The 19,924-nt window shown below is 40.5% G+C and overlaps 1 protein-coding gene across 2 annotated transcripts in view; it reads right to left on the minus strand.

Moving 5' to 3' along the window:
- The window catches only part of SCML4 (Scm polycomb group protein like 4), a 71,935-nt gene that overhangs the window by 50,586 nt on the left and 1,425 nt on the right, over positions 1–19,924 (minus strand). The window contains exon 2 of one of the 2 annotated variants that reach the window (XM_081857277.1): positions 8,211–8,283. The exons of the other annotated variant lie outside the window; for it this stretch is intronic. The gene's annotated coding sequence lies outside the window, so the exon portion shown is untranslated. The remainder of the gene's footprint in view (positions 1–8,210; positions 8,284–19,924) is intronic. 2 annotated transcript variants of the gene reach the window in all.

Consider the following 19,924-nt stretch of genomic DNA (forward strand, 5'->3'; position numbering starts at 1 on the left):
ACTTTTAATGAGATGACATTGAAATAAATGTGCTGCCCTGAACATTCCAAAGCGGAAACTCTTCTTTTAAACTTTAAGCTTAATTGATCCTGTGCCATGAGAAATCTTATTGAAATCGAGGGGTTTGTACTGTTAAGCTCCTTTTCATGTACTCAATCAAGTGGCCGCAAGGACAAATGACTTTATTACTAATCAAAAAGGAAGATGTCTGTGTAATTTTACAAATTGCCCTGTTATGAGCACCATTCTGCCATTCATTTTGCTCAAGAAGAGACTCTCCTGCTGAAACGGAATCAGATTTGCAAGTTACCATTTTAAGCAAGAGATGCCCTAAGAGCTTCTCTGCACTGCAATCTAAGATCATCAAATCATAGACCGGTGCTTCTTGAATGAACGCCACAATGCTGCAGGATGGCTATTCAAGGAAACAATGGCCAATGATGACATCTGACGGTCGAAATCTACATGTTGAAATTTGGGTTTGGATAGAAATCCTAGTTCTGTCTGACATATTTAGCAGAAACATTTCAGATTCCAACATAAAAATTGATTTATGTCCTGGGCTTATAAGGGGCATAGAATGGTAAAGCGTAAAGCAGATGTTCTGAGCCAGGATAGGAAGGAGAGTAGCGAGCTGGCTGGGCTGATGAGATTTCTTGTCCAAAACATCTGGTGGGCACCAAGTTGGCAATTGCTTCCATGGTGGTTTGATAGTGATTGACAGAGGGCTATCTGAAGAACAGCAGGGATGTGAAATACATTCTTAGAAATACATTCTTAGAATAATAGTTCTTAGAACTATTATTCATTTAGCAGGAGGTGAACTACAAGGAAATAGCTCTCACCACCACTTCTTGAGCTGTATCTTCATTTTATTTTGTCTTCATCACCTGCCGCAGAAGCTGTCTCCCTGCTCCCTTCAGTCCCTACAATGCACCTGTCCTGCACCATTCAAGTTAAAGGACAGGTTGCCACAAAAGCGAAGAGTGGATCAAATTCCAAGAACACAGCTGATCCCCCCAAACGGGTTATAGGATTCACTGTCGGAATCATATTTATATGCAGTCATATTTATAACCCGAAATTGTTCGTTAAACCTCTCTTCTCCCTTTCTCCTCCCTTGTGCAGTTTATCATTCCCCCATGCAGCAAAGATTTCTTAGCTCTTTTATCACCCTCAAGAAGGTTGGAGGAAAGATTTTAATCAAATTCTCATACGTCATTCGGACACCCTCTCCAAAAAAAAAAAAAAGAAAGCCAGAAGCCTGCAGAACCAGTGGCTTTGTGTGTCATCTGGATGAATTTTATACCATCCATTTTATTTGCATGATAGAATTCCTATTTATTTTTTAAATCCCTTATAGAGTATTTTTATTGACTTCATGCTTCTCGATGTGCTACCTGACTCTATAATGCCACACATTCACTTCACGCTCTGCCTTTCTGTCCAGTGCCAGCAGAATAGGCTGAATGCTACTATTGAATCTGAAACAAATAAGCAGTAATTTGGATTATCAAATGCTGCAGATGAACTACAAGGGATGATTGCCCTTCCCATGATGATATAGTATTTCCTTGTAAACTTCCTAGAGGTATTTGGTTGGCTTGTGAAGATTCTAGTCTAGTGCTGAACAATCAATTAAACATTAAACCCAGATGTGGAGGCAGTACAGCTCCAGCATGTGTGTGTATCTGTGTGTGAAAGATAGCACATCCCTTGCCTGAAGGTGGGAAAATTAAGGGCTCCATCACTTCCTGGAGCCTGTGATCTGGGCTCTAAGACTTCCTGTTGCCGTAACCTGCTGTGAAGAGCCTGTGATATAAAGCGGGCAGGTAGACAAAGGCTTGAAACAAAGGTTGCTAGCCAGAGGGTAGGTAGATCAAGGTGGCTCTCAGCATGGTAAGGAAAAAATATTTTAAGCCTGAAAGAGGGGCAAACAAGAAAGCTGATACTCAAGAGCAAGATTCTTCTGAAAGTCTGGTAGGGAAAGGGACTGTTTAAGTTCAAGGTCTGCATTTTAATCTACTTTTGGTTTTTGCTCGGTTGGGGAATTTGCTCGATTTCTCAATTATGTTTTCCTTAAAATTATCTCTTTCTCATTTTAGTAAACTTTTTCTACTATTGTAAACACCCTTATGCCTAGACGCCATAACCTTCTCTACTTTGCAAACTTCAGGCAGACCCCAGGAAAGTGGTTGTTGATTGATAAAGGACAGCCTGATAAGGCTCATCTTCCCCTTTATCTTGTAGCATCAAGTTCTTGGAAGAGGCAAGGTGGGCTGAACAGAAGGGCACACCCTGCAGATCCAGGAGTGCCTTACCCTCAGCCAGCATGTGACCCAGGGTGGGTGGGAGGTGACCATCACTGAGGCAGAAGATCATGGGTGCAACTTTCAGATTCTACCTAGCCAGGTGCAGTCAGAGGACTGTACCCTGGAATTTGCTGCTAGATTGCAAGAAATATTGGCATAGAATTATTGGATCGCATGGCATAGCTGATTGGGCAACAAACTGTCTTGAGTCAATGAGAGTTGCATCCCTGGATTTTTAGGCAAATTTGCATCCACATCAGAACAAAGTATAGATAGTCATATTGGCCTATAAAAATTTACAGTATAGCAATGTTTTTTATTAGGAACAATCATAAAACTTACTATTTCATGCTATTTTGCTTGGTCCCCTAGTAAAGGTCTTGTCCTACTGTGCATTCAGCATCAGAGTAATTAAAGGCCAGGATCTCAAAACCAATGTTAAAGATGTCAAGGATTTGGGCATGACCAAATGGAATGTTTCCTTCATTGAAAAGCAGGTCCCCATCCAACATCTGAATGTGGCTGTTTGCGAACTCAAGCACCAAAGCTCATTAGGTTCATGGAACTAGTTGCACAGTCCTTTGGATCCCAGTCATAGTTAGGCTGCAATCCTATGCACACTTTTCTGGGAGTGAGCCCCATTGAAAACAATGGGAATTAATTCAGAGTAACACCTAGGATTGCAGTGTTAGTCTACATAAATGGTTTTCTCCAGAGATGACTTTGAAAAATTCATACACTTTAAAATGCATACAAAGTTTAGATTTTGTACATTTTCTATGACAAAATTAAAGTCAACACAGTTCCTGTTGTAAAAAGCAGATAGTGCCCATAGCTCTTCTTTTCACTTGGATCAAAACACTCTATCAGAATAACTGTTCTGTTACTGGAACTGGGGGTGGGGGGGAGAGGCATAGGCAATGCTTTTCTGAACTAGAAGGGAAGGAGCAGCAGTAGTTGTTTTTTTTAATCTCATAAAGTTGAACCAGAAAACTTAATCAAACCCTGCTTGACCTTGAAAACAAGATTAAGTGTTTAATCTAATCTGGAAACACAATGCTCTGAAGAAACATTGCTGGAACTGGAGACGCTTAAATCAACCTTTGATAAAATAGTAACCCAGAGGGCAGCTTCCTCTTCATTCTTTGTCTGACCAATATAAGCTCTCTTGATTAGTTAGAAGCCTGACCACATACTGATCTGCTTGACAGAAAAATACAGTAAAATGGAGGTTGGGGGGGGGACCACCATTCCATTTTGCTTTTCAATCCATGCAACATGTTTCATTGCTCCCAGAGCCAGGAATCAAGACACCTGTATTTAAATAAGAATTTAATTGAGTTGCTGATCTACAAAAGTCCTTGGTTATCCACCCAAATCTTCAACTGTAAAAGTGGTACCTACTGAAGAATGCTTGGGTAACTTAACCCTGGTTCCAAGCCTTGATGAGAGCTGTACACTGCTCATAGCCAGCCAAACCTATCACTATCACTGTTACTTCTGTGTGTATATATATATATACACACACACACACTGCCCTTCATCTGTAAATCTCAGGGCAGTTCACAACATTGATTGCCCACTCCCTCACCATAGTTTTGCCCTGTTGTAATTTTTAATTTTCTCTTTAGAAGGCTCTTCCAGATTAAGTTTAGAAACACCCTTGCCAACTGCTAATTCAGATCACAGAGCAAAAGGTTCCTACTTTAGGGAATTTCCCGGACACATCCGGAATACTGCAGCCGAAAGCAGTATCATGCTGGAAATGGCAAAAAAAAGGTCTGGGGAAATCCGGACGTATGGCAACCCATGTAGGCAGTTATTGTGAATTTGCCAAAAAAAAGCTCAACATGGCAACCATACCTACTTAGTCCCGAGACAACAAGCTGGACCCACACTGCCAGGATCTGGCAGGAAGGGTAGTTTACCATCCATCTGCTGGAAATGGACAGACAGACCTTAAAAGCCTCTCCCATTCATTCATTTTATTTATATGTCACTTTTTATTTTTTAAAAAAAATCATGCTCAAAGCGGCTTACGACAGAAACTAGATGCATTTCAAACAAATATAACAACATACCAAGAAACTGCATTCCAATATTACAAATATAACAAGATCACTTAAGCAACATGCAGCATTTGATAACAAAAACAACAAGGGAGCATCACAGTTCCACCTTGGTCCTAGGAACACTCCTCCCATCATGTTGCTCATGTGACTTCCCATGTGACTTCTTATTGGATGCACGTCCGGTGCTGCATCTGCTTTTAAAGTAACCCTTCTACATTTGGATGGCCATCTGTCACAGATGCTTTTGCTGAGATTCCTGCATTGCAGGGGGTTGGACTAGATGGCCCTTGGCCAACTATGCAATTCTATCTACAAATTTTGCCATGGGAGGCAAAAGGCTGCACTGCTGCCACCCCACCCTTCCAGTTGTGAACTCCAGGCATCCAGAGTCTAGTATTTTATTTATAACTTGCACTTCCATAAAATATATCAAAGCATCTGAGAGAGGTGCTGGGAGTTTTAAGTAAGAAAAATGCATAATAGTCACGCAAACTATCAGTGCAAAAAATCCACTTCTCTTTCCTTATGCTTTTCTCTATGTGCCAAAAACTCCCTCCCTATCCTTATGCCTTTCTATATATGCCAAGAAAACATTCCCTCAATTTTTTGGACACTGCCCCTGTGAACTGGCACTTTGGTTAAGACCAGTGCTTTTTGTGGGGGGACGCAGGGGGACGCATACCCCTAAACATTTTGTGAATCTAAGTTTGGCCTCATTGAGGGGCAGTATTTCAATATTAGTAGGAAAATGAGAGTATCCCTAAACATTTTTTTAGAAAAAAGCACTGGTTAAGACTGTACACACACATATATATATATATATATATATAGGCAGCTATCACAGAAAGAAGAAGAAAGACCATTTAATTAGTGTCAGTAAAGCCAAGGGCAATGTGTTAGGGGCTGACCTAGCACAAGCACAGATCATGAAAGTGAGGCAGATGAGAAGCCACAAGTGCATTAGCAGTTACAGAATAATGTAATGAGAAAATGTTTATGGACTTGTGGAATGGTGCATAACTGCACTGGGAATTAATGTTTGCCATGGAAAGGAAGATGCACAATTCCACTCAAATTTGGTCCTTTTTCAGACATGCTGTGCCTTTGGCCATCTGTTTCAGGTCCTATTCCAGCCTAGATTTTATTTCTCCTGGTTTGCTGGGTAAGAAATATGCTTCCTATATGTACTGTTTATAATGGGCAGATGAAGATAGGCTTTCTGCCTTTAAAGCAACACAAGTTTTGAGGGGGGAAATCATTTGGTTTTACAACTGCTTTCACAAACATGTTAAAATCTTCTTCATCCACCCTTTCACATGTAGCCTAGAAACTTCATGAGTTATACCTGGCCTTGCCTTATACATCAGAGCCACTTCTTTCCAGCCCATCAAAAGCCTATATTCCCCCTGCTCCACTTCTCTCCCAGATTCTATTACCCTCCTGTTTACATAAACCAAAAGGGTCCATAATAGCAAGGAGTGTGTGACCCTGCTCCTTGGTTTCAGACAGCAGAGGTTATGAATGTGTGATGCACACCTGAGGAAACCCTAACCCTTGGTTATTTGCAGGTATATTACTCTCCCTCAGCTTGTGGGTTTTTGCTCTCCCTTGCACACCTTCCCTGACTCAAGAAGCGTTACTTGAAGACCTTTATGTTCATTGGATATGTGGGCATTCCACAGCGAATTATGTAATTCAATGAGTCCTGCATTTAAAAAAAACAAAAACCCCACTTTGAAACCTTCAGTCATATTCAGTATACTTTTATTCAGGTGAATGGCTCCATTAACATCACTGGGATAGGTCATTTTAGTCAGAAGGCAACCATCATGATGAATTAAGACGTGTCCCATTGTGTGGCTGCTTAGTCCATAACTGACCTCTGCAGCTGAAGCACAACCCTTGCCCACGGTATGTAACTTGCCATCTGACCCCTACATCTTAGCATCATTCAGGAACATACTGGGGAGCCGGGGATTACAAGCTGCAATACTGAATGATGGCAAGGATGAAGGGAGGGCTCCTTAGAGCATACCTGAAACAAAGATTTGCCTGAATCTAAAACTTGAAAAATCTGAATGCAAACTTTGGGAAATGGCTCCTGCCCTCCTTCTTTCCTTCACCCTACAATTCAGCTAACATGATCTTACAATGCTCCACTGTTACGAAAAGAGAAAGAGTGTAACAGGAAGTGAGGCGTCTGGAGGAACCACTCAGAGTCCTCATTTAACTGCATTATTTTTGAAAAGCACAGTTGTGTCTGTCTCAGCTGGCATAAACCAGTGGGTGAACCCTACCTTTTTCAAGGTAGATTTATTACAATCCCATGTAGAATAGTGTCCCATATTTAAAAGCCTGAGATGTTCTCAAGCTAAAAATGAACTCATATAGAATTAAATGCTTACACTTTGGCAAATTACTGGCTAAGAATCTTACGAAAACAATTATGATTTTAGGAAGAACATAGAAACTGTGTTCTCCTGGTATCTTTGATCCCTCTAGCTCAATGCTATCTAAACTGACAGGCAGTAATTTCTCAGGGTTTCAGACAGGGGTCTTTCTTAGCCCGACCTGGAGGTAGGGAGGCCAGGTCTAAAAGAACACAGGGCTCCTCCACCAGACCAGTAACTTTTGGCTCATCTCCAAATTTGTCTTCTCCTTCTGTTCACTACAAGATCTCTGTAGTACTTGAGTTTGCTTTTCTCTTCCTCCCTCCCATCCTACTTTTTTGTGTCTTGTCTTTTAGCCACATGTCAGGGACTATCTTCTGCGTAGGAGCCATCTCCTAGGGGCCCCTTAAAATATTTGAGGGGGCTGCCCCCACCCCAAGTTGATGGGCATTGCCATTCAAATGGTGTGTGTGCACCACGTCTTGTGATCAGTTATGCAGGGTGGAGCTTACCTGCCCCCCTCCCAATATTTTATTCAAGTTGGCATCCCTTATCTTCTGTCTGCATTTGTAAGCTACTCTGGGAACCCCCCTTTTTTTGGCTGAAAGCAGGATAAAAATGCCACATGATGATGACAATGATGATGATAGAGAGTGAAGTTCATCATGTGTGGCTTGTCAACTTGGAGATGGCTCCTTCTGCATGGAAAACATCTTACCTACCACTGAGCCATAGTCCTTTCCTAAACATATTGACTCTGGTGTTTCAATAGGAAAACTTGGGTGTAGTTCAAAAGGAAAAGATGGAAGATGGGCTAGATTAGTTTCAATGTTCATTCAAAAAGAAACAGATAGCTTAATCAGGGAAGCATGACTTTTCACTGCGTGCAGTTTTGGTTTTCCGTTCAAGCTGGTTACAAAATTAAATATTTAAAAAGGATATTTATTTGATGGCCTCAATTAGCTCTGTCAGGAACACACACTGTTTTATTCTGTCTGGATGACAGTGTACCAATAGTCATTTCTACAGTTGCAGAAATGTCTGTCAGGCCCATGGTATTTCAGTGGGTCGGCTGTTTGTATTTGACCACTTCTACTGTGACCAACCTTGTAGTGCAGCCTGTTTCATAATTTACTGATGGCACAGAGTAGTTGTTGATAAGCCTTATTAGAATTCATTCATGCTTTTCAAGAACCAAAGCTAACTTTCACTTAGAAATTCTAAAGGTTCTGTGCTGGCATTCTTGCTACACAGGAAAATGCTGGTGAAAAAAATGGCTGCTGAAATGGCAATTATTTGCTGAGTTGTTCACAACCAGATGTGATGAGGACATCTCCAGTAGATGTTACCTACTGAGCACTTGATGAAACATCTGTGTGATGTGACATTTATTACACTGCTTACTGGTTCACTGTAAGGGCAAACTGGGTTCTTACCTTCATAAGGGCACAGCGCCTTCAATATCCAACAGGCAGGAGTGCTTTGTTCAGCAGGCCAGCAAATCTGCTGCTGTTGAAACAGATAAGAGGACAGCACAATGCACATTTGATGCAAGAAGTATAGATTCCCTGGGAATCTTGCACTTCAGAACATCAATTTGTGGTTCGAGGACCCGACCCCGCGAAGTGAAATGAAGACACAAGGACACGTGATATAAGGTTAATGGGCTAGAAAAGGCCACAACTTTATTGATTACAGCAATGAAAAGGTATTGGCTTAGGCATTGGATTGAAACAAGTGGGTTTATTCACCGGTAGGTGGAGCCTGTTGATGCTGATCCAACTATAGGCTCACCTCCTGCTGTCACCGAGGGTCGTGCCATGGCCTCCCGCCAAGCAGGCATCGGACAGAATACACGACCGCCAGATTCCTTTAACGGAATACCCCTAAACATTGAAGGCATAGGCGATGGCCACACCTAGCACTTCGACACACCACAACACATTATTCCAATGCCTAACCTACCCACCAATACCACAAAAAGTTGTGACGATTGCTACGAGGTAGGCGAAAAAACCAAAAAGCCTAATGCCAAATGGAAAAACTCCTACCAGGCCCCCCGGACAACCAGGGCGACCAACCTAAGGTCCATAGCAAGGCCAATGACCTAGGCCCTAACTAAAAGGGAGTGGAGGGTGGGTGACTCGCCACGGGATGACGATGAGGAATGAGGCCAGGGAGAGGCTAGTGCTGCAGCAAAAGGCTGCTGAACACGCCCCCTCCGTGGCACCTGGTTGGATGGCCACAGGAGGGGGCGTGAGCACCAGCCAGGTGAGCTGGAGGCAGGGGGCAAATGCCCCCCTGCTGGGCGGTGCTCGGGCTCCCGCCCACAACCACTCCCCTCTCTTTCAGGGAGGAGAGTCTATCTTGCAAACACTCTCTCTCTCTCTCTCTCTCTCTAACACATTATACAAATGATGAATTATGCAAAATGGTTTGATTTGTTTTTGTTTTAATTACTAGTGTATTTTTTAATAAAAAAACTTTTAGTCTCATATACCTCCTAGCACTATTCATACCAAATAAAGTAGAATAATAAACAGCATTTCAATTTCAGCTTGTCTGTTCCTTAACATAAGAGAAACATATTTCTATGCCCTTTGGAAGCTGGCTGATGAATGATGAAAGAGGCATAAAGAGAATAGCACTGGATTTCAGAATTAAGTTACCAAAGCTAATAGTCAAATAAGAATCCGTGTTGCATGGATAAGATGGGCAGAGATGTGAGAAGCTGGGGTGAGTGAACCATATGGATTTTTTGGCAATTGTTTTACTAGTTAAGATTAGGGATGTGAGAGAAATCCAAGTCAGTTTACACTTAAAGGTGATCTTATCTAATTCACACTTTCCAGACTATCCATGAAGCATAGCCATAATTTGAAATTCGCACTTTCCCAAATCTTGGAGTGCAGTTCTCCAACCAAATGTGTACAGAAATGCATTTAATAGGATAAACTGTGCATATAAAGGAATATATTGGTGAAAGTGACATACAAAAACACATTATATTAGGGAAAATTGCTTTTGCAAAAATGCATCCATTAGGAGAGATTTGCACTAAAACGCTGAAGTTTCATGAGGACTTTTTTTTTAAATCCTGAAATGATGTGGAAATATGAAGAACCAAGCATAAGACTGGAAAAATAAGAAACAGAGAAAAACCAAAATAGACATGTTTGCCCAGTTAAGAATGAGAAAATCTCTTCCCTTTGCAATAATAAATATGAGAGGATAACAAATGTGAATTATCTTTTCCGAATGCTCTGGCCAATAAGTAGAGTCTTTTAAAAATGAAACAAGGATTAAAGGCCTGACATACTGATGTTAATTGAAGCAATGCTGAACGGACGTGCTTTTTAGCAGTGACAAATAATTTAGTCTTCTTGCTGGCTCCATACAGCTTGTTGGCTCCGTATGACTCTTCTAACTATGTATAAATTACTGGCTAAAGGTACAGAGTTCTATATCCCCCCCTCCCATTTTGCAATAGTCTTCAAATTGAGCAGCTTTGGCTAACGAGGAATCATGTATGGCACCCACAGAAGGTAAATTTAATATAGGCATTCTGAATACCTGCCTTTGCACAAATGTTACTGTCTGTACTATTCGTGTCAATAATAATAAAAAGCTAATTCTAAAACACCTGTTAAAAACCCTGTTGACACTAATTCCATGTCCAGCTGCTTGCTCACTGCAAGCACAACTTCATCCTAAGCCTTTGGGGGGGGGGACAGAAAAGGAACTGCTCTCTAGCAGGTCTTTCTCAGATGATGGAAACTGGGCTAGCTTCATTTAAATTAAGCCACTTGTGCCATGCATGAATTGGATCCCAGCTGAGGACCAGTTTACTGCACGTGTTTGGTATAGCTACTCAATGGACAAGGTGCCTAGAAGATAAATTACCTGAGAAGAAGCCACAGGGAATAGGAATACTGACTTTGAGGAACAATGTTTAAGGCTGCAGTCCAGTGTATGCTTACTTGAGGTAATATTCTCCTCATTTAATTCCAGTTCAAGAGCCAACTTTGCCTCTGCCTTGCCCATCCCTCTCTGCCTCCTGGTAAGTAGCAGTGACTTATTTGACTGGCCTGGTCTACATATGCAGCAGAATTAGGTGGGTATGAAGTGATAGGTTGAGCAGTCTTACCTCAGGTTGTAAGCAAACAATCACTTTAAAAAAAAAAAATTCCTTAGCAAAAATAAAGAAAATGGAAAGAGAGCAGAGAAGGGAGTACAGTAGTTATACTGGAATAATTCTTCCTGATGACCTAAAATTTACCTGTAAGGAGAATTTTTTTTTGGGGGGGGGTGTCACAGGTGGGAACCTTCAAAAGTTTCACATGCACACAGAGAGAGACACATACCGCCTTCAGCCTGAAATGCATAGTTCCCTTCACCACCGTAAGGGGAAAGCCAAGCCCCAAATTTCATAAAAACATAGCAGAAGAGAAGCAGTATGTCTTTCATTATCCTTAACACAATAAGGCATTAACTTACCTGTCTGTAATCTATTTTTAAACCTTCTATGCCTACAAGAGATCCATGTTGAAACACACCAATGTGAGGAAACCAATTATCCACCAATACTGACTGCGCTGCTAAAGAAAATGATGCCTTTTGAAATACTATTTTTGCTAATGTAGGTGGACAATAAAAAGGAGAGCAAACTCTCAGGAATCAGCAGGAGTTTGAAATGTAGACAATTTGCTTTAATAGCAGTGTCCTCTTGGGGATACGTTCGAAGATCTCTGATCCTCCTGTCATTGATGTCTAGGAAGCATTTCCTATGGAAATTGAATTTTTTAAAAAAGACCAAGCCCAATGTGGGAAATGTTGGACTAGATGTAAACCTGTGACAAGCTCCACGGCTTTGATTATACAGAGACCGCTGGAATTTTTGAAATATGGTTCTTTCATTTTGCCAGCCGTGCACTCCAAAACAGACACACACACCCCAAAAAAATACTAAGGGACACCCAGTTTTCCTTTATATCATCCTATAGGGTCACACTCAAACTCTGAATTCAATAACCAGAGCAAAATCTCTCTGCAAAACATTTTCTCTCCAGTATAGCTGACACCCAGTTAGTGAACAGGCATAGGACTGAGCTGTAAGTCCTACAGATGTCAGTGGTTCTTTCTTCCAATTGTGCATAGGACTGTAGCCTTGGGAAGGAGCACCAATTGAGCCCATGTTCAATTCAGTGGACTTGTAAATGAGTTAAAATGAAGGGTAAAATGTTCACTATACACAGCGAGCTGTTCAAAGGCTATTTAAGCTTGTTTGGCATAGCAGTGCAATAAAGTGGCGTATAGCATTCTCAAGGACGTTTTCAAGGTCACAGAGCAACGCAGAAGCAGCCTTAAGGTTAGCATCCTTACCCATTGCTTCATTACCTGTCCAAGGCCTTGCCTATTACACAACACAGCCCTGCCTTTCAGGGGATAGTGCTGAGGTTTGGTTTTGCCTCAAAAGAGTAGTGTGGCAATTTATACATTCCTGTCACTTTGTAAAGACATTGGGTTAACTCAGATGCAATCAAACTTACTGCCAAAGGGGAAAACAAATAAGGTAAACACCAAAGCCACTTGCTACCCATACATGACAAACCCTATCGAGCATGAGAATTCTCCTGAAACAACCATTTGCAATTGCCTTTATGAGAGGGGAAGGGAAGGGTCTCTGAACACAGCATGGAAGCTTGGATTGACAAACCAACTTTTTGCACATCCATCAACTGGCTGATTCATGAAGCATTTCTGACTAGAAGGGACCACACAATGGTTCTTGCGATCACGCTGAAAGTTGCGAGAAATCAAATTTAATTTGCATTACAATGCACCATTTTAAAAATTGCATTACAAAGTAGTCCTCTCACAGGACTCCCATGACTTCCTTTCCACTTATTTGAAAAGCAGACAGCAGACAGTGAATTTAAGCAGAATTTAAGAGACACCACATTCATTTTTACCCTAAAATGAAGCCAGGACTCATGAAGTAAACACAAACTGGGGGGGGGGGAGTCAATATTGTGCAGACATCATAAAATTACTGCAATCCCACAAGTTGTAAAACTGGCATTTTGTACAGGAAGGAGAATACATGTATAATTTTTTTTTTAGGATAATGGTACTGAGTTTAAAGCACTATATTCAGTCCAAACATACTTTTCTTCTCTAGGGTTGAGCTTTTGCAGGGAGTATCAGCTTTGCAAGTAAGAATCAGAAACTGTGTAGGATTCCAATTGGCTGCATTCCTGTGTCATAACAAAAAAAACTGCTCTATTCTTTTCTTAAAAAAAAAGTTTCCTTTTAAAAAATTAATAAGGCAATGAATGAACAGATAAAATATGAATATTTCAGCAGTGGTTTAACATTTTAAGAAGGTGGACAGTTCATCTGAAGCATGATAATGAATGTTTGTCACTGCAAAGCCATGAGGAACCATACTTATCCCACAGCTAAAGGATATGCAGTGATCTGTTTTTTATATTGTGTTTACATCACCCTAATAGGGTAAAATAATGACATAAAGTACCAAGACTGGATTACTGCAATGTGTTCTATGTGAGATTTCCCTTGTGCTTGATCTGGAAGCTGCCCTGGTTGCCGATTTGCTACTGGACCAAGTTCAAGGTGCTGCTACTAGTATATAAAGCCTTCAACAACTTGGGACCAGTACCTGTTAGACAGATCACCTTACTCCAAATATGCCCACTATGCCGCTTTGATCTGCAGAACTGGCACTGCTACACTACAGGTATTATATATTACCCATTCTGCATTTGTAAGAAATTGATCTTTCAATGTGACAGCACCAAATTTTGGAACTCCCTCTTCTCAGAGCTTGCTTAAAAAACCCTTTAAAATGCCTGCTGAAACATGTAGAATGTTGGTGCGTGTTTTAATTTGTTTGTTAGCCTACACCTTGGTGTGAACCTCCCCATGGCAATTCCTACTGGTTGCCCAGCAGGCAGGCTGGGTGGAATCCCAGTGCAGGATATGGGCTGCCTAGAATAAGGTTACCAGATTTTTTCCAATGAATCCGGGGACACTTTTCAGCTTCCTAATAAATAGATGGATTTTGTCAGGGAACTGATTTGTAAATCCGGGGACTGTCCCTGGGAAACAGGGAAATCTGGTAACCTTAGCCTAGAAGCAAGAGAGAAGATCCTTGCCTTTATGCAAGATCAAACCCCAATGATCCTGTACCCAATGAAGTTTTGGCCTCGTTGTTCTTGTACATGGTTCTAGTCTGCTTCCCGCACTTCTGCCTCTCTGCACACAGCTATATTTTTGGTGCACAGACTTGCATATTCAGATGGGAGTGTCAGGATTGTGGCAAGTGTTCTTTCCTTACATTAAAGGATGAATATGCCAAACAATGAAATAATTTCACCATTTTTTAGGAGAAGGTTTCAGTTGAAAGCAAGAAAGGAGAAAATGTATTATTTAATTTCAACAGTTAATTGACTGGCTGAAAGAATCGCATTTGACTTCAGAAGCCCTTGAATCAGAGACTCAATAAAACAAATATTTGCCTCCATGATGGCCCAGCTTCCCGAATTCATGCAGTTATTTTGTTAGTGTTAAGGGGCCTTGAAAATATCAATCCTAGGCACGTTACTGATGAACTAGGCCCATTGTGAAGTATTTTGTAATGCTACACTTAGCTATGCCACTAACTTAATATGCAAATAAATTCAAGTATTTACTGAGCCATGAGAGAGCTACTAGGCACATCTCTCATCGTCATTGATAGGGAAAATAGATGGAGGCTACCAAATGGAATCGGGAGATAAGATATATGCAAAATATTTATCTGTTGCAAAGGCAAAGTGCACAGCTGCAGCAACATTAAGGATAAATAGATTTTTTTTCATGATAGTCTCTTATGAACATATTTTTCTCTGTGTGTGTAAGCAGTTATAAGCTGTGCCATTTTCAGATCATAGAGTCACTTGTACTGCAAATCTCTCTCCACTGGGCTGGACAACATCCCCGCCCAGCTCCTGAGGTTTCAGAGCACTGCTCTAGAATCTCAGGGCTCATCCAAACTTCTGCTTGTCCCATGCCTAGAAAACGTGGAGCTCAGTGGTTTTCCCCTTGTCCCATTCATTTCCCAGGAAAAACCCACTCTTTTGTGCTAAATCAGAGCAGACCTCAATCTAGAGCAACCCCAAATTTCCATTTTCTTCGATTGAGTGCTAAAGAGCAATTTTTCCTGAGGGTAAACAGTGGGACAAGAGGAATGGTGGATAAGCCCTTAGTCAAGTTGCCTCTACAGCAAAACATGGTAGTATGGAATGCCTCTGCTCAGGGTCCAGCTCAAACACCATGCCATTATTATTATTATTATTATTATTATTATTATTATTATTATTATTATATTTATATTTATACCCTGCCTATCTGGCTGGGCACCCCAGCCTTCTTCCAGGATATGCCATAGATAGATCTGAGCATTTTCATCAAATAGACAGCAGAAGATTCTAGTTCCACACCCCACAAGTGAACTAGAAGCCACTAATAGGCAGCCATCTTCTGATGCTTCAGATGCAAATTTTGCATAGAAACTATTTTTTAAAAAATAAAAAAAATAATTACAGACCTAGAGATAATGTGATGACTTGCATTCTGTTACTAGTACAGTATAGTCACAGAAGCTTGCTGCATATCCTGTATGCTTTTCCTGTAATAAAGATCTGTCAATCATCTTTCACGAAACAATGAATGTAGCAATAGCTAATCTTTTTAAAGTTCCTTCACAATTTCTGGTTACCTAGGCGATACCTGTGATTAGAAGATTCCTCACAACATTAGCATTTTCCAATACTCAAAGTCCACTTGTAGCACACGGCTATAGACTTGACTATTTCTCTCTCAAATAGCATTTCTCCTCAGGGAAATTCCCACAGATGGTGCTGGGAAATGGCAACGTCTTATATCTTTTATAAGAACCTATGGGATTTAATAGAGAAATCCAATCCTGGTATACTATGCATATGTATACCATATTCTATATACTAAGAATTATCTCTCAAGTTCTGTAGGAGGTGCCTCGCTATCATTTTAAATCTTAAGTTCCCCTTCATATTTGGTATTTCAAAGGGTGAGTCTCTCACCTTTGTTTAGCAACCTTTTGACTCATTCTCATTGTCCAAATACAATCTTATCTACCTGCCTACAGAAAAGCAGGGGGGCAAGTTACCTATACCGGCAGTTGCTTCACCAACAGCAAAACTGGGGTGAAAAACTAAAAGTTCATACTCACACACCCCTAATTACCTAAAGTTTTAAGTCTTAATTTACTGAAATCTGTAAGGGTTTAATTGATTCGCATGCACATTTATCCTATTTCTTTCCCCTGTACAGTTCTGTATTCTCACAAAATTACACACCAAACCATCTCATTCTGGATGACTGAGATATTTGTATCTTCAGAGTATTTTCTACATATGCAGAAAAATCTGTTTTAAAATGTGTTTTAAATGGGGAGGTTAACAAATCACTGTTTCACTTATCAGCATATTAATACACCTATATATTAACAGCAACTTATTTCAAACATTCGTGCCATTTGGGCAAGGAAGTAAATAGATATTTTCTCTTTATTCTCATCTTTTGGAGCATAAAGAGGAGATATTGCTAAATGAATAACAGGATTTTTAAAAGACCCGTTTAACAGGAATACACCTATATTTCTACCTGATTATTGTTTTTAATTATGGTTGTTAGACATTCTGGAAGTCTTCAGTGTGAAGAGCAAAATATACATTTATGTATAAATAATATATACATATATACACACTAGTTATTCTGTTCAGCTGAGACACATATGAATGTTTGGCTACATATCCCTTCTGGTCACTAAATTATACTAAACATCAGTTCAGCAGATATCAGGTCAGCAACTAGATTTTTTCTGGATGGCCACTCTGAGAGGGGGGTGAGTAGCAGACATGAACCACCACCACCCCTCTCCAGAGGGCTGGCTTCCAAGGCCTAATGTCCCTGGTGCCTCTCTGGTTTGTGAGGTATTCCTCCTGGCCCAGGGGCTTCTGATCTCTGAAACCTACTGCTATGCAAATTTACTCTGCTACCTTTCACGTAGCCCTGTTTCAAGGCTACTTCATCTTGGCAAAATTAGCTGCTTGAGAATGAAGACTGAGAAGCTCCTTGAAGCCTGGTGTGAGCTGCTGAGACTGCTGTATATTGCAACTCAACCCAAATTTAGCATTTCACCACTCAGCCTACAGAGCAGTCCTTTCTATCTCTTAAGCTGTAACTAAGTGATGCAGAAGACATTCTATATGCCATATACATGTTAAGGAAGGAAGAGTAAAGCTTTGAGATATTGGACTGAATTGCACAACACTATAGTTTTCCAGTACACATCTGTGTGACTATATAAATCAGATATTGGGTGATATCCAACAGTAGTCATAGGGTAGATCCACTGAAATCAATGGAGTTAAATGACTTAAGTTCATTGATTTGAACAAATGTACTCTGAATATGACTAAGTTGGATATCAGCCATCATGGATAGTATAATGGAGAGAATGCTTAGTGTGACTGTTAGATACTGAGGATTTTATTCAAATTCCTGTTAGGTATATGTTTCTTGTCTTTGAGGAAAACTGCTGTAAATAACAAAATGAAAAATAACTTTTAAAAAATTAAAACAGGCACATTCTCTCAGCAATCCTTATACCCTCTTTGTGAGTCACAGCAGTATTCTTATCCCCACAAACTACATATTTGGGAGGAGGGCAGAGCAGACTGAGGAGTGGCTTGCCAAAGATTCCTAAATTGATAGCAAACATGTTATTTGACTACACTGTGTACATACTTTACCTTTAAAGCACATTCAAACCATGTTCCTTCCCTCAAAGAATTCTGGGCACTGTAGTTTAGCCTTAGCAACCTTTAACAAACTACAGTGCCCAGAGGTTTTTTAAGGCAAAGAATGTGTTTCAAATGTGCTTTAAGAATATACTGTGTATACAGTCCATGTCTCTTAGCCACTATGTGACAATTGTTCTTACTATTAGCCTAAAAGATACAAGCATTTTAAATGTGGGCTCAAGCTTGCAGGGTCTGTTCTCTGTTTTATATATATATATATATTTTAAAAACACATAAAAATCCTGAAATATTTAAACACCATGGCATGTTGTCATGGGTCTATTCCTGTTGTAACCTTGCTCTTCCAATTGCTTTAAGCACTCCGAGTCAACAAAATAAAACAAAAATCCCAATTTCATAAGACAAAAGAAGGGACATGCAAACATAAGAAAACTGCTTCTAGATCAGTCCAAAAATCTATCTGTTTCACCATCTTCCACCCTGCAGTGGCCAAGCAGGTACAAAGATGTGAAGGCAACAGTCCTATCTTGTCTCTAGAATCTAATACTAATAATCAGAGCTACTGCATCCAAACATGGAGGTTTCATTGAGCTATCATAGCTAACTGTTCTTAATAGACCCATACTCCATGTGTTGGTCTGACCCCCTTTAAATCTACACTGGATGGGGGGGGGGACTTTAGTACTATTTTTTGTTTTACCAATGCAACCTGATATTAATTTATGGATAAGCAAAATGAGTGCTGCATAGTTGAAAATATGCAGGGGGAGAGAGAGATGCAGGTTTTATATCCTCATAGCGTCTTTCTAGTACTGTACTGGATCCAAAACTTTGAGTGGATAGTGAAAAATGTAACTGAACAATGCAGGCTGCAGGCAAGCAAAAGGGTGGGGTGTCACTGTCTGTAGTTTCCTTATGCCAGCTCAAAGTAGTATCATTGCTAGGGTTGCAAAGGGAGGGGAATTTGTATGAAAGCAGAAAGGATGCTATGCCACCTCACTTTCAAATAACTGTTCTCAATTTGGGGACAGTAAAGAAGGAGTAAGGGTCAAAATTAACTGGGGACAATCCCCAGGTAGAGGTATCAGTTAAGCTGTCTTGGTAAGTGCCTGAGGGGGTGGGATATCCCTTATTGGTTGTGTGGTCACCTTTTGTTCATTCACAGTATAAACTGTTGCTGAAGGCTGTTCAAACTCACAGATCAGCTTGTAGTATTAATTCCGTTCCCCATGGCATTCACCTGTGTATTACAAAGCATTCTGGTTACAAATGCTTCAAACAGGTCTCTGAAGACGCAAAGATATCAAATCTATCCAGCTGCCACATTTGTACAAGCCTGTGTGTCAGGATTGATTCCGACAAGAGATTAGACTCAAATTTTTGATCTAGCCCAGGAATTTTTGATCAAGCCCAGGACATAGATTCATGCTTTTTCTCCAGGAATGGAAATTTAACCACTCTTGACAAAATTGTATAGAGAAAACAACCACCGTAAGACAATTCTTTGAAACATACACATGGGAGTGAATAAGCAAGAAATATATTGAACCTAATATTGCCAAAAGATCTCTAAAAGCAGGTATTTTAAAGGTCAGTAAATCCTCTGCTGGAGGAATATGCTACTGAAACATTTTCTGCCTGATCCACAGATAGGTAATATCAGTGCAGAAGCACAGAATTTATTGGACATAAACTCAACCTGTATCCAACTTCTCAAGCTCTGCTGGCTCCAGGATCAGAGCCACCAATTCACATCAGCATCAGATTTGTCCCTAAAGACTTGTCCTAAACTCAAGATAGTAATGACTGAATCTCTGAGAAAGCTGCAAGCAATTCAGTCCAGCTAAATCCTCTGATTTTCAGGTTGCAGCTCTATATATGCACAGAACAAACACTCGGCATTTTCTACTCATTCACTCCTGTTGTGTCTGCTTCCCCCCATCCCCCCAACCTCTATTTTTCTGCGGAGCCAGCCTTAGAAGCCAAGAGCATATAATATTTTTATTTTATTTTTAAAAGCATCCACCCATCAAGAGGCTGCTTGACCACAAATCCACAGGCATTTTGTTTAAAAATAAAATTTGAATTTCAGGAACATGTCACACATGAGCAGGAAACTCCATATTATCCCTCCTTAATGAGATGAACCTATTCACTGAAAGCCCATTCATGGACTCGTATTTACAAACGGGGGTGGGGTGGGGGGAGAGAAGCAACTTTGAGAGATGCTCATTGTTCAATTACTCATTGATAATCCCCTTGGTCTAAGGTGGAAGGTA

The sequence above is a fragment of the Podarcis erhardii genome, assembly GCF_964252035.2.
Source record: "Podarcis erhardii genome assembly, chromosome: 3".
Taxonomy (NCBI): domain Eukaryota; kingdom Metazoa; phylum Chordata; class Lepidosauria; order Squamata; family Lacertidae; genus Podarcis; species Podarcis erhardii.